The 20,332-nt window shown below is 38.8% G+C and overlaps 1 protein-coding gene across 1 annotated transcript in view; it reads left to right on the top strand.

Annotated features, from left to right (window-relative positions):
- The window catches only part of LOC111151466 (ankyrin repeat and fibronectin type III domain containing 1), a 437,740-nt gene that overhangs the window by 174,821 nt on the left and 242,587 nt on the right, over positions 1–20,332 (top strand). The gene's annotated exons all lie outside the window — the stretch shown is intronic.

The raw sequence follows: 20,332 nt of genomic DNA, 5'->3' as shown, positions 1-20,332 counted from the left end.
TCCCTTCTGCCTACCTAAATCTGAATCATTTTTCCCTGGCTATTTACTCTAACTTGTGTATTATATTCCTTCAGTTTAATCTCATGAATATTTATTAGGTGCTGTAATGTATTAGGCACTATTTTAGCACTAAGAATACAGTAATAAAGGATATGGGTATGTTCCTGTCTTCATGGAACTTACATTTGGTGTGGGAAACAAAAATTTACAATACAGTATAATGAGTATATTATGCTGTAGCACTTATAATTAAAACATCCTGTTTAATATTGATTAATACTGATTTTTATTCTAATTTTTACATGTGGGTTAATTATGTTTTCATAGGTCTGAAAGACCGATGAAGATAGTAGATATACTATATTTCTCTTACTTATGTTCATGATTCCACACACAGAACCAGAGATCATTATGCATGTAAGATTGAGTGGTCTTTATCCTCCAGTGGGGTTATAGGAGATTTCAAGGCACCAGAGACCACAGAGAGGTTGTTTTAAGTTTAGTTATAATTTCTTTTCATCAGTGGGCATTATAGAAATTACAGAACAATTTGTTGGTACTGTATAATCTTAAAGTCTGACAGTTAGAAAAATGGCGTAGAATAAAACTATTTATTAGAGTTAATTTCCAAAAAATGTCACCACATTATTGTGTCTCCATGTTAATTTTATTTTAATGGCTAAAGTAACTTTGTTCCTGATTTGTGAAGCACTTTATCTTTTAAAAGGAGAGAAACAGACCAAGAGAGAGACTCCATGCTACATTTTAAGACATTGTAAAACTACCTACCCAGATCAGGAATAGATACCAATTTAAAGTACCCCTAAGGAACTTCTAGCATATAATCCAGAGTTTTCTAAAATAAAAGATAACAAGCTGACATCCAGCAAATAGCTGCAATAGGAGACAGGAAAAACTGAGGGCTGGTGAGGAAGTAGAACAGCTGTCATTCTCATACATTGCTGGGACAAGAGGGATTTGGTACAACCATTGTGGAAAATTGGCATTATCTTCCAAAGATGGACAGATGCATATCCTGTAATTTAGCGATTCCATCCTGTTGTATAAATCCAAAAGAAATGCATTGTGGTATATTTACCCAGTGAAATACTGTACAACAATGAGAATATACAATCTACAGCTACATGCAGTGACATGAATAAATCTCACAAATAATGTTAAATGAGAGAAGCCAGATGATGGAAAGTGCTAATGTAATTGATAATCATTATGAACTCATTTTGGGAGTTTTACAGCTAGACCTAATCTACATTTGGTGGATTGGGACTAGTTGAACCTTGTCCATTTTATCTTTTTTTCCCCAAATGCTATCTTGTCAGCATTGGATGGGTACAGATTAATGTGACCATCTCACAGAATCTAAGTGATTAGAAAGACTGTAAGATAGAGATTCAAAGCTGAGAGGTCCGTGAGCTAGGACAGGACATGAATGCCAGATGCCCAATGAATGAGGCCAAGTCTTAGCCAGATACTTTGTGGCAAAGTAAATGAGGCAAACAAGAAGTAAAGCTTGAGCAAAGAGGCTAAGGGCCAATAAGAAAATCCAAATCAGAAGGGATCACACGCACCATTTGGATACTCAGCCTCTCAAAGACAGGAAAGAAAGAGAATCTTGTACTTGTGAGAAGGACTACAACAGTGGCAAAATAGGGGCAGTATTCATATCTGAAGCCAAATATTAGACGGTATGGTATGATAGGGAAGCCAGAAATAGGACTAGCTTACATAAAACTCTGCATATAGCTCAAGAAGCTCTCAGGTAGATACACTGATTATTATAGTTAAGGGATCAGGATGGTTGTGAGTCACCTACTCACCATAAGAACCAACTCAGGAAAAATGTTTAAAGGGCTGCATTTATTAGAATTGTACATGCATATATACATCTTAAATCTGGAAATTACACTTTCAACCTCCAGTTCCATTAAGGGGTATTTGAAGAATGTTGTTTTTCATTAAAATTTAAATCATCATTATCATATTCTGTAATTCTGTGCCTTTCAATATATTTCCAGTTAAATGAAACTTCGTTGTACCATGGTAGAGAAGCCAGTTAGCCTTGGAGTTCAGCCATAGACCATTATGAAGTATCAGGGATCAGAGGCAGGAAGAGGGCACAGTATGCTTCTTAGAGGGAAGTTCTGAGTCGTACACATAGAATGTGGCAGTGAGGCAAAAAGGGAGTGGTGACTAAAATACTGTGTCTGTGCCTGGCTTCTCTTCTCTACTCATAACCTGTAAGCCTCAACACATTAATTTTTAAAATGTTACTCGAATGTGTACTGTTTGTCATACCATGTGCTAGGTATTCTAAGTCAAGATACAGTATGTGAATAAAGACAGACAATACCTGTGTGTTAGGCTCTTACATTCCACTGGAGGGATCAAGGTGAAGAGAGCAAAATGACTCTAAAGAAATAGCTTCTTCTGCAACATTTGCCCCAAATGGAGGAGAGACCACCTTTAATCATTTTTCCTGAATTGGTATCTCTTCAATATTTCTTAAACTCCTTACATGTATGATTGGTACCCAAAGTCACTTGCCCAGAATCAACTCTCTGTTACTCAGAAGTTACTGTATCACAGTCATTCCTGAACCTCAGCCTTCAGAGCCCAGCTGCCTAAAGGCAAAATGGAATTACTCAACTCTGAGAGGCTTTCTCAATACTAGGTCATGAGAAAGCTGGATGAGTGAATGATGTTACCACTCATCTTTAATGTTTTTTGGATTTGTGTACCTGAAGTTGGACGCCGAGTCATTTCATGAATGCAGGCAGATTACATGAAGCCAGCAGCAGGCTAAGCATCGCTGGATGTAGAGGACCTTAGCAGAATGGTTATATCTGTGATTCTAACATGATTACTAGGGTGAGGGGAGGACTAGTAAAGAGATGAAGCTTCCTAGGATCCCCACCTTGGCCCTCCAAAGCATGTCCCAACTTATTCCTCAGTATGAGAGACCATTTAAGCCACAGCCTTGCTTTGGGGAAGGATTTTTATTTAGAGAAGGATCAGTTGAATAGCCAACTTTTTGTTCCATTAAAATTTTAATATACTTCCTTAGTCATAGTAATTACAGTTTTTCTCATTACAATATTTTTTTTTAAAGATTTTATTTATCTACCTAGAGATCATAAGTAGGCAGAGAGGCAGGAAGAGAGAGAGAGGGAAGCAGGCTCCCCGCCAAGCAGAGAGTCCGATGTGGGACTTGATCTCAGGACCCTGAGATCATGACCTGAGCCAAAGGCAGAGGCCAACCCAGTGAGCCATCCAGGCGCCCTACAATATGTTTTTTAAAAAGGCTTTAATAATATGAATATTTGAATTACCAAACACTGATTCTTTACTTGTCCTTAGCCTCTTGAAATTTGCTAGGTAGAGTTCCAAATGGCATTATTTGTATTTTTAAGTATAATATTCAATGGGCCTTTTTAATGCAATCTGCGATTTTTTTTTTGCAATCTGCAATATTTATAATATTCATCACAAAGAAAAAGATCAAGAACTGATTTGAGTGAGAAATGTTGCCTAGCTTCCAGGAAACTCAGTGGTCCTTTGCCAGGCACAAGTCTTAGAGAGTTAAGGTTCCACCAAGTGGAGAGTGATTCTAGTATTACAAGATGCTGTTTTTTTAAAGACATCATGGCATCTCAGCACAAGATAACAACTTGATCTGGTGCCCAACAGTGGTGTTTCCTGCCACAGTGGAGTCACTGAAAGATGGTCCCATAGTGTAGTTTATGGGTGACTTTGTGAATTTTCACTGGTAACTTTGACAGTTGGCAGCTTTTACATGTCAGCTTTAAAATCCAAATTCCGCATGTCCTGTGACTCCATTGCGATTCTTAAATTTTGTCAATAACATTTTAAGGATGATATGAAACCCTTAAAGTAATACTGATTTATCTGTATACAAGAGAGAATTTTACTTTTGATGTTTTTTAAAAAAACACATTCAAGTTCCTTTTAATTATGTTATTAAAATAAAGACTAAATAGAAGTGAGGGCTAGGGGACACTGTCAAGAGAAAAGCAATGCTCTTAGGAAACTGGGGGGCCCTACTTATACTCTGAAATTTCAACACAAACCTGCAGGAGCTGTGCTAGTAATTGGTTTCTGTAGTTTTACGATAACACTAAGTCATGTTTTATGGATTCTTTTAATAGGTAAGCTGTGTTGCAATTTTTTAAGAGAGAAGACAGGCAGCATCAACCTACTAAAAGATCAGAGAGAAAAAAAGCAGATGAGTCTCCTCCCCAGAATCAGGTTAAAATGGTTCTGCCTGTCAAGATAGTATCTTTTTGCAGAAGATTGACCAAAAATAAGCATCAATAATCAATGTTGCTCTTTCTCTATATTCCACACTGCCACCACCTTCTGTAATCAGATGAGGAAAAAAGCTGCTAGTGATTGCAAGGTGATCTGCACTGGCAATACAACTTGGGATATAGACTGACTGCCCAGATAGGGGTTTGCTTCCTAATTTGTGTGTTTGAGCAAACCTGCTGCATTCAATGCATCACGGGCAGAGGCTTCATTGAGAACGGAACTGAGACTCTTCATCTATTCTGTCTGTAAGAAACCAGTCTCAATGAGATCAAGTCCCAACAGAGACATAATAACACCTGTCAGCCTCTGACCCATCTCCGTAGCTCGAGTTACAGAAATGCACAGCTATGTTTGTTGGACCCATTTGGTTTCCATCCGTTTCCTGTTATTTTCCGTACAAGCCCCTTTTGTATTTATTCCCTAGTAGAGCTGATGCTTTGAAGAACTCAGTCTACCAAACAGTTAATTAATAACAAATATTGTAATTTTCATGAATCAGATTGGGAAATTGCCAGTCAGAACTGCGATTTAGCAGGCATGATCAGTGTTAACCGTGTGAGTTGTTAACAATTTCATAAGGAAACAAAAAAGCTGCTGATTTTCAATTGGACTTTTTAGAAATGTAGGCAGTTTCCTATTGTTATATACAGTCCATCACTAAAAATTATGCTGAATTCTAATATACGAATGTTAAGGGATAGCTGTGCACTTTATTATTTTTTTTTAAGATTTTATTTATTTATTTGACAGAGAGAGATCACAAGCAGGCAGAGAGGCAGGCAGAGAGAGAGGAGGAAGCAGGCTCCCTGCTGAGCAGAGAGCCCGATGTGGGCCTCGATCCCAGGACCGTGAGATCATGACCTGAGCCGAAGGCAGCGGCTTAACCCACTGAGCCACCCAGGCGCGCCCTAGCTGTGCACTTTATAAGGGAGTTTCCATTCCGAGAACTTAAAGGATATTTTAAATTCCTACCTCTGTCTTGCTTTTTCAGTACAAGCTTTAAACCTCAGTTACTCATCCTACAAGTTAATTTTCTTCACCTGAGAACGCACAGTTAATCAGCTTAAGTCAATAGAACATCAGACCAAAGTTAAAGGTCTGCTGCTTTCAGCATGTAGAATGGTTTCCTTCTTAAATCTGTGCTTATTGCTCAAATCCTATCATTTTCCCATTTTCCATTCCTGTTTATAAAAGAACACGAGAAATACAATAAACCACTCAGACAACTGACGAATGTTGCTTTGCAGACCAGGATAGCACTGCTGCTGAAACTTGGCAAGCAGGACCACACGAAGAAAATGTCACTGTCTCTCTGACAAACTGAGGTGCAAGTTTGAATCTGCTGGAGGAAAGGACATTTAGGGGTTTTAATGTATGAGACACAAAAATGCAGGTTATTTGAAAATCAAACTTATAAAAGTCCAGCACGGCAGGTATTGGAAGTAAGACACGGGTTTGCCGCAAATACTCAGTGCAGTAGACCAGCAACCTTAGGTAAGAAAACACTAAAGTGAGTATATCAGAGTTATATACCAGTTATTACCACTTACTCTTACTGAGCTTTTATTATGTGCCAGGCACCAACTGGGCATTTTATACATACGGATTTTTTTCCCCTAATTACCTGACTTAATCTTGTTAATAATGCAAAATGGGATTGTGTCAGCATTTCACCGAAGAAACTGAAGGTCAGATATGAAGTATTCTACCCATGGTCATGTGTGACTAGAAAATGGCAGAACTAGAATTAAAATTAAGCCCATGGTCTTTTTAACCAGTGCTCTTTTTACCACTCTTTTTTTTTTTTAAAGATTTTATTTATTGACTTGACAGAGATATAGCGAGAGAGAGAGCGTGCGCGCATGAGAGAGAACACAGAGAGAACACAAAAGGGAGTGGGAGAGGAAGAAGCAGGCTTCCCGCCCAGCAGGGAGCCCAATGCCAGGCTTGATCCCAGGACCTTGGGATCATGACCTGAGCCCAAGGCAGAGTCTTAACTGAGCCATCCAGGCACCCCGGTTTTTACCACTCTTAATTGTCCTGTTCTTAAGGTTGCTTGCTAAGACTGAATAGAGTCATTACATTCCTCCCTGCTTTCTAACTTGGGCTTGGTATGTTTTGTTTCAAGCTACATTCTAGAAAACTCTGTAGATGATAGATGGCAGGGTCCTGTTTGTTGCCTACAGTAAATGTATAAAAAGCAATATTCTGTTTACCTGCTGTTAATTCTGGAGAGTTGTACAGAACAGTGTCCACTGATGAGGCTTGTGGGAATGCCTTTGGATGTGATATGTTCTGTCAGAAGAAAGTGATGCCATAAACTCCAAAGGCGGCAGTTGGGAGAGCTTCAGAGAGAGAGATTAAGAGACCTACTATTGCCAGTGGGCTTTATGTCCGTTATCTCACTGATTCCACATCACAGATTTTTAGGTTTGTTATGCATCATGATCCCCATCGCAGAGAAACCCAGGAAAGTTTACAAGGGCATTCAGCTAACACACTGGGTATTTGAACCTTGGCCTGTCTGCCTTCAGTGGCCCACCCCGTGCTGCAGAGCATGAAGAAGATTCAGGCACCTACTATCAAATATCTCTGTCACAAGTTCTTCACATTTTTTTGCTACTCACTTGTCAGGGTACAGCAATAACCATAGTTTCCATTAACTGTACACACAGTCTGCACCAGCTACTACTTAACTATACTCCTTGCCTAAGTTATGCCTGGAGAAATAAATATTTGTTGAATGAATGTTAAGATTTTATATGACACTTAATAATAAGAACAATATTTTGAGGCCTAAATTACAATTTTCAGGTAGTTGGAAGACGGAGGTTTATTGAGGCCGTACAGTAAAAAAGTTAGGGAGCTGAAATTCAAGCAGCTATCGGGCCCCAACACTCATGCTCTTCCCCTAAATAACCCTACCAGGAGGTTACCCTGGTAGAGTTTTGGGGGAATTGGGGGTTTTTTGTTTGTTTTTTGGGTGGTTTTTTGTTTTGTTTTTCTTTTAGGTTCTGAGAATTAGATTTTATTACATTTGGCATGGAAATCTACTTAATACTTGCCAAGGATTCCCCAGAAGCATACCCTGAGGCAAGGATGCAAGTACATGTGGTTTATTAGGAGGCAGTTGCAGGAAATATGAGTAACAGAGTGAGGAATTGAGTCACAGAAGGGAAGGCAAAAGGTGCCTTCAAGCAAGGTAACGCTGTGGACAGTGGGAACTTAAACCCACTGGGGAGACAAGGAGATGGAGACAGTGAGGGGAACAAGCCCATGCAGGAGTAGCATGGAATAGGGCTGAAAATTACCAAGTCATGTTCCAGTCTCACTAGAATGGCTCAGGGTATAATTAAGCAAGTAACTTAACCTCTAGCTAAGACCATCTTAACCTTTGAGATTTTCACAAGCAAAAGTTGTTGGAAGTTATAAGATTAGATCTGATGAATGGCTAGATCTATAATGTTCATGCACAGAAAGTCTCATTATAAAAATGTAAATTCTCTTCTGATTTGTAAATTCAAAGGAAATCTGATCAAAATACCAATAAAATTATTCACAGAACTTGAAAAATTGGTTCTAAACTCTGTATAGTGGAACAAAAGTCCCAGGATAGGCAAGACAATTCTAGAAAGGCACAAATGTTAAGCAAATTTGTCATGAATGAATAGCTAGACTTATAAAGTTGCAGTCATAAAGATAGCATGTATTGTCATAGGGATAGACAAAGAGAAACTAGAATAGGGTAGACATTGCTCCAAAAAACAGACCTATGGAAGGCCCTAGTCAATTAAAAAAAAAAGAGGTCATGAGACATCAGTGGAGAAGAGTAGACTGTTTAGTAAGTGCTTTGGGTCTGGTGGCTTTTCATATGGGGATAAATTAGAAGAGGAATTTTACTTTTTTCCATATGGAAATCCAATAGTCCCATAGCTCTTTTTGAGATTTAATCACCAGGGCAGCTTCCAGTGCTTCTGGATTTTGTGCTACACCATCGTTAGCATTTTTTCTTAGAAAAAAAAAAAGCTTCTGTGAAATAGTTTTATTGTACATATTTATACAGTGATTGAAACAAAGTTAGGACACTGGAGTATCACTTGCTTTGCATCCCCTTAACAATGCCCATCCACAATTCCAGTGTCTCCACAAGAACAAAGGCCCATTTTCTCATAAAATAATGGAGCGGGAAAGACATCATCACCCAAAGATCCTCCATTCTTTTCTTCTGAATTTAAGGTTCAAAAAACTCAGTTTTACTCTTTGTTTAGAATCCAGACAGTGTTGTGATATACCTGTTTACAATCAACATTTCATACATCCTCTCGTGTATTCTGCCTTCTTCAAAATGGAAGGCAAATAAGTCTCCTCTTACAATGACATACAGTCTGTTGAAACAGCAGTTCAAATGGTCTTCATCTAAGTCCCAACTCATAAGAAAGAATGGCAGGGTTGATTAGTAATGTCTGCCAAGGACACAGTATGGGATAGTGACACCATGCTCGCCAAAAATTTATCATTGTTTAACTTGACAAGTTTCTATCCAGAAATATCAACATAATTTTTATATCACTAATCTAGGGAGCTTGGCTTTATTATTCAAATAAATAAATAACAATTCTGCCCACAAATTATTTTTTTCTTAAAGCATCTAGTTGGGATATGCCATACAAACTAGCTCTATACATCATGTTTGTTTGTTTTTTATTAACATATAGTGTATTATTTGTTTCAGGGGTACAGGTCTATGATTCGCCAGTCTTATGCAACTCACAACACTCACCATAGCACATACCCTCCCCAGTGTCTATCACCCAGCCTCTCCATCCCTCCCACACCTCCTCCCCTCCAGCAAACCTCACTTTGTTTTCTGAGATTAAGAGTCTCTTATGGTTTGTCTCCCTCTCTGGTTTCATCTTGTTTCATTTTTCCCTCACTTCCCCTATGATCCTCTGTCTTGTTTCTCAAATTCCCCATATCAGTGAGATCATATGATAATTGTCTTTTACCAATTGACTTGTTTTGCTTAGCATAATATCCTCTAGTTCCATCCACGTCATTGCAAATAGCAAGATTTTGTTTTCTTTTTTGATGGCTGTGTAATATTCCATAACATACATACATACATACATACATTCACACACACACACACACACACACACACACACACACACAACATCTTCTTTATCCATTCATCTGTTGATGGACTTCTAGGTTCTTTCCATAGTTTGGCTATTGTGGACATTGCTGCTATAAACATTGGGGTGCACATGCCCCTTTGGATCACTACATTTGTATCTTTAGGGTAAATACCCAGTAGGGCAGTTGCCGGATCATAGAGTAGCTCTATTTTCAAGTTTTTGAGGAATCTCCATACTGTTTTTCAGAGTGGCTGCACCAGCTTGCATTCCCACTAACAGTGTAGAAGGGTCCCCCTTTCTCCACATCCTTGCCATCACCTGTTGTTTCCTAACTTTTTAATTTTAGCCATTCTGACTGGTGTGAGGTGGTTATCTCATTGTGGTTTTGATCTGTATTTCCCTCATGCCAAGTGATGTTGAGCACTTTTTCATGTGTCTGTTGGCTGTTTCCATGTCTTCTTTGCAGAAATGTCTGTTCATGTCCTCTGCTCCTTTCTTGATTAGATTATTTGTTCGTTGGGTGTTGAGTTTGATAAGTTCTTTATAGTTTTGGATACTAGCCCTTTATCTGATATGTCATTTGCAAATATCTTCTCCCATTCTGTTGGTTGCCTTTTGGTTTTGTAGACTGTTAACCTTGCTGTGCAAAAGCTCTTTATCTTGATGAAGTCCCAATAGTTCAGTTTTTCCCTTGCTTCCGATTGCCTTTGTCAGTGTTCCTAGGAAGAAGTTGCTGCAGCTGAGGTTGAAGAGGTTGCTGCCTGTGTTTTCCTCAAGGATTTTGATGGATTCCTGTCTCACATTGGGGTCTTTTGTCTATTTTTGTGTGTGGTGTAAGGAAATGGTCCAGTTTCATTCTTCTGCATGTGGCTGTTCAGTTTTCCCAACACCATTTGTTGAAGAGACTGTCTTTTTTCCACTAGACATTCTTTCCTGCTTTGTAAAATATTAGTTGTCCGTAGAGTTGAGGGTCCATTTCTGGGTTTTCTATTCTGTTCCATTGATCTATGTCTGTTGTTGTGCCGGTACCATACTGTCTTGATGATGACAGCTTTGTAATAGAGCTTGAATTCTGGAATTGTGATGCTGCCAGCTTTGGTTTTCTTTTTAACATTCCTGTGGCTATTCAGGATCTTTGCTGGGTCCATATAAATTTAAGAATTATTTGTTCCATTTATTTGAAAAAAGTTGATGGATTTTGATAAAGATTGCATTAAATATCTAGATTGCTCTAGGTAGCATAGACATTTTCACAATATTTGTTCTTCCAATCCATGAGCTTGGAACATTTTTCCATTTCTTTTTGTCTTCCTCAATTTCTTTCATGCGTATTCTCTAGTTTTCTGAGTATAGATTCTTTGCCTCTTTGGTTAGATTTATTCCTAGGTATCTTATGGTTTGAGGTGCAGTTGTAAGTGAGATCAACTCCTTTATTTCTCTTTCTTCTGTCTCATTGTTGGTGTATAGAAATGCAACTGATTTCTGTGCATTGATTTTATATCCTGTCACTTTATTGAATTCCTGTATGAGTTCTAAAAGTTTTGGATGGAGTCTTTTGGGTTTTCCACTTAAAGTATCATATCATCTGCAAAGAGTGAGATTTTGACTTCTTTGTTGATTTGGATGTCTTTTATTTCTTTTTGTTGTCTGATTGCTGAGGCTAGGACTTCTAGTAGTATTTTGAATAGCAGTGGTGAGAGTGAACAGCCCTGCCATGTTTTTTACCTTAGGGGGAAAAGCTCTCAGTTTTTGTCCATTGAGAATGATATTTGCTGTGGGTTTTTCATAGATGGCTTTGATGATATTGAAATATGTATCCTCTGTCCCTACACTGTGAAGAGTTTTGATCAAGAAAAGATACTGTACTTTGTCAAATGCTTTTTCTGCATCTACTGAGAGTATCACATGGTTCTTGTTCTTTCTTTTATTAATGTATTGTATCACACTGATTGATTTGCAGATGTTGAATCATCCTTGCAGCCCAGGAATAAATCCCATTTGGTTGTGGTAAATAATCCTTTTAATGTACTGTTGGATCCTATTGGCTAGTATTTTGGTGACAACTGTTGCACCCATGTTCATCAGGCATATTCGTCTGTAATTCTCCTTTTTGATGGGTTATTTGTCTGGTTTTGGGATCAAGCTAATGCTGGCCTCATAAAATGAATTTGGAAGTTTTCCCTCCATTTCTGTTTTTTGGAACAGTTTCAGAATAGGCATTAATTCTTCTTTAAATGTTTGGAAGAATTCCCCTGGGAAACTGTCTGGCCCTGCGCTCTTGTTTGTTGGGAGATTTTTGATGACTGCTTCAATCTCCTTACTGGTTATGGGTCTGTTCAGGTTTTCTATTTCTTCCTGGTTCAGTTTTGATAGTTTATACATTTCTAGGAATGCATTCATTTCTTCCAGATTGTCTAATTTGCTGGTGTATAGTTGCTCATAATATGTTCTTATAATTATTTGTATTTCTTTGGTGTTGGTTGTGATCTGTCCTCTTCCATTCATGATTTTATTAATTTGGGTCCTTTCTCTTTTCTTTTTGATAAGTCTCGGCTAAGCGTTTATCAGTCTTATTAATTCTTTCAGAGAACCAGCTCCTTCTTTCATTGATCTCTTCTACTGTTCTTTTGGTTTCTATTTCATTGACTTCTGCTCTGATCTTTATTATCTCTCTTCTTCTGCTGGGTTTAGGCTTTATTTGCTGTTTTTTTCTCCAGCTCCTTTAGGTGCAGGGTTAGGTTGTCTATTTGAAACCTTTCTTGTTTCTTAAGAAAGGCTTGTATTGCTATATACTTTCCTCTTAGGACTGCCTTTGCTGCATCCCAAAGATTTTGAACAGTTGTGTTTTCATTTTCACTTATTCCCATGAATTTTTTAAATTCTATGCATCATGTTTTACAGCTCTTTTCAAGTGAAAGGGGAATGCATAGCCTCGAGAGTTATTTGACTTCATCAAGCCAGTAGTAAGCCAGGGTTTCCCTTCTAAAACAATAGATAATTATATCTTGTCATGTATCTAAGATAGTAAAGCCATCATTGACAATTACTTGAAAACTTATTACTTAAAAAAAACAAAACAAAACAAAAAAAAAACAAACCTTATTACTTTTGAGCAGTTTTAACAAATTTTCCATGCAGGGAAGTTAGAGGCAAGCTAAACCCAATACATCATTTCACTTACTAAATATATTTATACTCAGCTCTTTCTTAAAAAATCTTGAAGCCTCCTAAAACAGCCGTATACAACCATGTTAATGAAAACAGATAGTCTTATTAATAAAACAAAAAATACTGGTCATTTTTTCCCCTAAGAAAGCCAAATTGTGTTTACTCAGTATTTTTTCACTGGTCTCCTTTAACATGGGACCTTTTGGTAACTTTGCAATAGTGTGAAATAATGTTTCAACTGTAACTGAGAAGAGGTCCTCCCAAAAGCATGATCTATGACTCAGGGAGTAAAGTAATAAATGGAAGCTCATATAAGTGTGTGTGGTGAATTTTAAAAAATGAAGCTTCTGTTTCTAGAGCAGTTTTCATTGCAGTTAAACCAGAATTTGAATTAGTTGCATTTATATCAGGAAAAACTTTTGTATCACAATTAGCAGAGTGTAAATCTCCTCCTTCCCAAAAGATTTTTCTCTCTGAGGTCCAGGTTTTCAGATGAGACCGCCATCTCATAACTGCACAGTTTCATTTCCACTGTTTTGATGCTAAAGATCACCCACTTGACCTCATCTCCTTTGTTTTTATTCCCACCCCAGATGAATCTTGAACATGAACATGAAAATGTATGTTCCATCAGGAGAATTAAAAGGGGGAGAAAAAATAACAAGGACTCTTAACTTCTGTAGGAAAAGATCTTGTGTGTCCGTGCAAAACGTTCCGGGAATATGAGCATTAAGAGACTAAAAAGAGAAAAATGAAGCAAAGGGTGAAGGTAGCTTCTGCAATGAATGCCAGGAAGTCCTGTTCAGATGCTAGAATTGAGTTACAAATCTGTATCTGAGAGGCCCTTGGGTTGCTCAGTCAGTTAAGTGTCTGCCTTTGGCTCAGGTCATGATCCCAGGGTCTTGGGATCTAGCACATGTCAGGTTCCCTGCAGGGAGCATGCTCCCCCCCCACCCCCGCTTTGTTCTCTCTCTCTCTGCTCTCTTTCTTTCTCAAATAAATAAAACCTTTAAAACAAAAACAAAACACAAATCTGTCTTTGAATCAGCAGTCTGTATATTTTTGTATTGAACTATGGACCCCTTTGAAGATATAAAGAATCTGAAGCATTCTCTCAGAAACAAAAAAGCAGAAAACTCCTATCAGTAAAAATAACAGGTTTTTCTTACACCATAACATTTCCATAGCAACTTAGTTTTAATTATAACAACACAAATAGATGCTTAGGTGCTAATTAGGAAAAATAACTGGAAATAAATTTCTTTCCAAAGTATCATCATAAATCTTTGGAAGTATTTACCTACCTCTGGAGTTGGGGATTGAGAAGGGGATACACTACAAAGTTGTAGCAAGGGGGCAGGAAATCCATATGCACATCAAGAATTATCTGTTGAATAAATAGTAACTCTTGTATGCATGTAACAGTCTTTATGTATATAGATGCTATTTTAATAAATAAAATGTGTCTAAAAGGAAAAAATCCAAAGTCTGAGAAGCCATTCAGGAATGCATTGATTCATTGATTCATCCTCCATTTACTTACTCAATAAATGGTTACTACATGCCTATCTTTGGGATATTGAGATTGAATTTCAGGGTAATCCATTAGATTCTAAACTCTGTGAGGAAAAGTACCAAGTTGGTTTAAGGCAATTAGCTGGCAGGTATTTAATTATGAATGTTGTGCTCTGTGGTATAATCACAGAGCAAAGGCTCCCAAGATGGCATCCATCAACCATGTAGTACCTTTGCAGGTTGATCATGTATGCTCAGAGAATGTGAACTCCTTTATGTATATCCAACATTGCCACCACTAAACAGGACTTCAGAAGCCATGTATTTCCACCTCTTTGCTCTACAGATATACTGAAAGGCTTGCAAGATAAAGTGGCTTCTCTAAAATTAAACGGCTAACCAATTGATGGAACCAAGACTGGAACTCTTGCTATTATGTGCTTTTAACTAAAGAAAAAACTAGGGCGTTAAATCTGTGAAAGAATTATTTAAATGTATTCCTAGACCAGTTTAGCTTGTTTACTTTCCTCCCACATCTTCAAAGGTTTTTTGGTTTTTTTTTTTTTTTTGGAAATATACTGTGATAAGATAAAAAATAACAACTGAGGGAATCTAGAATGAGAAAGAGGAGGTGAGAAAAATTAGGCAAAATAAGAGGTTACTTTAGTAAACTAAATGCACCTGTAAGGTTCTGGATGGTTACCAAAAATGGGTCACTGATTGATGCTGAACTTCCTAGCAGCAGGTCATGGTAAGCATCAGATAAAAACAATCTAAATCTGAAAAGTAATCAGATTCTGTGATTCCAACTATATGACATTCTGGAAAAGGCAAAACTATGGAGATAGTCAAAAGATCAGTGGTTGCAAGGAGCTAGGGAAAATAGAAGGGTTTCAACTCTTATTGAGGCACAGAGGATTTAGGACAATAAAAATGTTTTGTATGAAAAAAATATTTTGTGTGATGGATACATGTCATTATACATTTGTCCAAACCCACAGAATATATATATATATATATATATATATATATATATATATATATATAGTATGTATACAGAAAATACAACACCAAGAATGAACCTTAGCGTAAGCTACAGACTTTGGGTGATTATGATGTGTCCATCAGTGTAGGTTCACAATTGTAATCAATGTACTACTCTGGTGGGGGATCTGGTAATGTTGGGGAGTCCATACATGTATGGGGGGCAGGGTTGTGTGGGAAATCTCTGTAACTCCCTCTCAATTTTGCAAAGAACCTAAAGCTATTCTTTTTTTTTTTTTAAGATTTATTTATTTATTGTTAGAGATTGAGAGTGAGTATACAGGCAGGGAGGGACAGAGCAAGAGTCTCAAGCAGACTCAGCTCTGAGTGTGGAGCCCAATATGGGGCTCATTCTCAGGACCCTGTGATCACGATCTGAGCTGAAACCAAGAGTTGGAGGCTTAACCGACTGTGTCACCTAGGTACCCCAAACCTAAAACTATCCTTAAAATATTAAAGTCTTTATATTAAAAACTTAGATTCTCAGGAGGAATAGAATTGCTCCTGGCCTTGAGGGCTCAGTGAAATTACTCCTGTGGGTTCTCAGAAAATGCACCTGCCTCTGTCAATTCATTCATAAATTTGAGCAGACTGGTTCTTGAGCCATTCTTCATAGAGGCCAGGAGGAATGTAATGCCCAGGACAGCAGAAGCCTCTGATTAGGAGGCCAGAACACTGCAGATCAGAGAAAGTCTGGCTTTATATTGGGATAATATTTAGACCACTTAGAGGAATAACAAAAGTTTGCCTTGCCTGTGTTCTCACTATGTGCCCAGACTATTCTGGGCATTTACAGGCTATCTTCACATCTTCTGGGCAGGCTCTATGGAATATCCATCCATCCATCCTTCCTTCCTTCCTTCCTTTCTTAAAAATTTTATTTATTTATTTATTTATTTATTTATTTGACAGAGAGACACAGCAAGAGAGGGAACACAAGCAGGGGGAGTGAAAGAGGGAGAAGCAGAATTCCCACCAAGCAGGGAGCCCAATGCCGGGCTTGATCCCAGGACCCTGGGATCATGACCTGAGCCAAAGTCAAACATTCAAGGACTGAGCCACCCAGGCACCCTGGAATATTATTTCTTAAAACTGAATTTTTAATAAGGGCTGAGCAGTGGAGCATTCAAGGTTATAAAGGTCATGTATTCTGTCAAGTACTTGGAGAATAGATGTTTACTGTTGCTGATAATTTTTCTTTTTTTTTTTTTTTTAAGATTTTATTTATTTATTTGACAGACAGATCACAAGTAGGCAGAGAGGCAGGCAGAGAGAGAGGAAGGGAAGCAGGCTCCCTGCTGAGCAGAGAGCCCGATGCGGAACTCGATCCCAGGACCCTGAGATCATGACCTGAGCCGAAGGCAGCGGCTTAACCCACTGAGCCACCCAGGCGCCCCTGTTGCTGATAATTTTTCTAAAGCTGAGCCAGTAGTCTTCTATGAAAATTAAAGCATTTCACCAGAACATGTACCAGAAGATGTTCAGGGGAATGAAAACAAAACAAAACAAAGCAAACAGTTTTTCAGCATATTGGGATTCCTGAACCACTGCCTCATCCCCGTCATGTGTGTAGGTAATTAGTAATTTATTATCATTCGAAGCACTCCAGAACCTGAGAATACAAGGTATAAATGTTTTCATTAATTTTAAGAGTTAGGCTGTGAGACAGTGCTATGTGAGCAATAACAAACCACAGTTAGTGTTTTTATCAAATGGAAGTTAAACCAAAGGTTCTCTCACGACATTGTCTGTGTGTACCAGTGTGCTAAGGGTAGTGAGTTAAGCCTGTAAATTAGCTCATGTGAGTGACTACACTCCTTCTCCACAGCCAGGACTCAGGTAGTTTTTTTCCCTGGGCTATATCTCTGATATATGCTTTCCTCTGGATGCATGCAGTCTGTTTCTCTCTGCAGCAGAACTTTCAACCCCTGCTGCTCATCAGAACTGCCAGGGCACCGCATCTCTAGGCTGCACCCCAAACCACCAATCTGAGGGCCTTTGGAATAGAACTCACATAAGACAGATCAAGAGAGTATATTGAGAGCATGAGCCCTGGATCCCGGGTGTTTAGGAAGTGGGGAGAAGAGGCAGTGAGGAAGGAGACTAATAAAGGAGTTGGAGATTATGTTCTCGTTGGGGGTGAGAGGGGTCCCCCAATCCTGTGGCTCTGGCTGCAAATATGTGGCATCTCTTAGATACAAAGGACTCTGCTCCATTACCACTTTCTGTACATGCTGCCTCTGGCCAGCATACCTGAAATCCATTAACATTAAGGCTGAAGTGACTGCTATCAGAGAAGGCCAGGGAGAGTAGGAGTGAACAGCAAAAGGTAGTGAACACGTCCAAGAGGGTGTGAGAGTAGGGGGAGAAGGGCAGCAGGGAACGTAACTCCTCGGTTTTAGCTTTCCTTTGACCGCGGCCATTTGATTCTGTGATTCTCTTCTGTACCAGCCCTGCATTGATGATGTTTCACTGGAGACAGGTGGTCATACCTGATGGTTGTGTTACCAAGGCCTTGAGGTTGGAGCTGTAGAATGTGCTAGAAAGAACATTGGTGCCTTTGGGTACAGAGAGGGTAGGGAAGATAGGAATTAAGTCCAGCTTTTTCTCAAGCTTACTGCTTTCAGGTCACAGAATAGCTCCAGACTCCTGGAATATAAGATTCAGCTCTCTCTGCCAGTGCGGTCCACCAGGCATGGACATTTGCCCCAGAGAAAGACCCTCACTGTGACCTTTAGGCTCAGGCAGTGTGGAAGGGGGATACTCCTCGTGAGACTTGAACTTGGAAAAAGGAAAGAGTACATTTCCACCATTTCCTTGGTCCCCCAAAGAAGTCAAAATTAATCATATAAATTTAGAAGTGGCTAACTTTTAATGGAAATTTAATCTGTATGTTACACCAGTGAAAAAGTAGTCTGTTTACAAACCAACAAGGGCAGTGTGGTAAGTGTAATCCAATCAGGCTGTATTAAATGGGTTGACTTTTCAGTGGATTGTTGTATAGCACACAGCTTTTATGTAGGCTTGTTAAATTTTAGACATTCAAGACCATCAAGTCTAAAAGATTTGAGGACTTTGGTTTTATTTTCTCATTACCAGTTAAGCCTCCATATTCTAATAATAGAAATTTATGTAAGAACTGAAAATTCATTGTGGAGAAAAATTAGTAGATGATAATTCTGCCTGAAGAAAGAATGTGTCATGGGCTGAGATCTGCCCAAAGAGTGGCTGTTTCCATCCTGAATTCCTTCATTGTCCAGCTATGTAATTTGCTAGTGCTGGAGTTAGTCTGGGAACAACCTGGTAAGGCTTAGAAAAGATTAATGAAAACATTTTCAAAGACTAAAGTCAAGCCATTTTATTGAGGAGCAGAGAAATACTGATTTTAATCCATTATTTGTGAGCTTAGGAGGAAATATTTATTTGAAAATTACAAAAAAGAAAAATGTGATATTTCTTTTAGTCTCTCAATATCTGAGCATTTTTCTCTTGGCAAACTCAGGACTTTTCCTCCTATAGTTCTCTCGCCTTATGAAAGGAGGCTGGAATTCATGGGGTTTTCTTTTTCGTGATGGAGAATTATTTGAGGCTGAGAACTTGGAGGGAAGAGTAGAAGAAAGGGAAGTACGCATTCTGAAAGGGTACAAATGGTAGAAGGGGTAGGAATGGTCAGAGCAGAAAATGCAGCCAGTTTCACTTGACTGCCACCTGCCCATAGCTTGCTTTTCTTGATGGATAGTTTTAGGTCACATGCAGTTATCAACTCATATAAACATAGTAAGTGTTTAAAAATAATATGTAACATGTATCAAGAGTCAACTATGAACAGACATGTTATATATTATACATAAGAACTTTAATAATAATAACTCTACCTAGTGGTTGATAGTATCTCTATTTCAGATACAAAATTAAGCTCAAAGACATAATGAACTACTTAAGACAGCATGTGTAGAAGGTGATGAATCAGGAATTCAATCTTAAACCTAACCAATATTATCTCCTAAGATTATCAAGAATCACTAAAGTGAATCAAGTCAGAATGTATCTTTGTTATCATTTGTTCTCTCATTCATTCATTCAAGTTAGGCCCAGATTACCCAGCCACATACTGACCAACACTGTAGACTCTGAGATCAAGTGCTAGATATGCCACTTGCTGTCTTGGTGACTTGGTTGAGTCACTTAATCTTGGGTTCCTGATTTATGAATAGGAGATTGTGATGGGGTATTCAAAGGGCTCTTGTAGATTAAATAACTTCTAGCCTTTTGTTTGGTGTAAGCACTCACTAGCTTTATGTTGCTGATGGTAGTGATGAGGATGATGATAATGTGGTGGTTCTGGACACAGAGACGCCATTTCTCTGCTAGGGACAGCTGGTACCAGAAAGCTGTGATAATTATCAGAGCCCCTTGAATCCTGGAACCCATGGAGACCTTCAGGATTCATCTGTTCCCTGCCTCTGGCTGCAGATGGAGCTGCAAACCCTAGGGATACATTAATGTGACGTGCTACACAACTAATTTATTCACTGGCCCTTAAACATTAACGATTTGTCTTTTGCTCATGACTCTGGAAAAAGAGGGTAAATCCCACAGCTCAGGGCCTGCAGACACCCAGATGACACGGTGGGAGCATTTTCCAACAGTGTGTAAAACCCTCCACTTAGACTCTTAGCTTCTCCCCAAGGATGATGCCCTCCTGAGAAACCTTGCCAATTTACTCACAGTCACCAACTCCCCAGGCCACAAGCAAATGAAGACATTGAGGACTATCCAGGGGACTCCTTACCCCTCCACCCCAATCTTCATCCAGATGTTTGGCACTGTGGAAACAGGCATAGCCACAGTTTCCTTTGGACAATTTAAGGAATTAATATTGAAGGATGTGTCACCCTGGACCTAGAAAACAGGTTGCCATAGGTTTTCTCAAGCAGGAGCTCCAGGAGAGGACTTTGGAATCAAAAGGAAAACATGCATGGGTTATCCTACCAGTCTTCTCACCTCTCAACATGTCCCCACTTCTTCCAGGAGCACTTTATCCTCTGCTTGTCCTGTCCCTCTTTTAATGCCACCATGGAAAACTTGTGATTCCTGAACCTAAGGTAAGAAAAAAA

This window comes from Enhydra lutris, unplaced genomic scaffold (genome assembly GCF_002288905.1).
Source record: "Enhydra lutris kenyoni isolate GAN:26980312 unplaced genomic scaffold, ASM228890v2 scaffoldscaffold26, whole genome shotgun sequence".
NCBI lineage: Eukaryota > Metazoa > Chordata > Mammalia > Carnivora > Mustelidae > Enhydra > Enhydra lutris.
The sequence above is the reverse complement of the archived record's forward strand: the minus strand, read 5'-3'. Positions and strand labels throughout refer to the sequence as shown.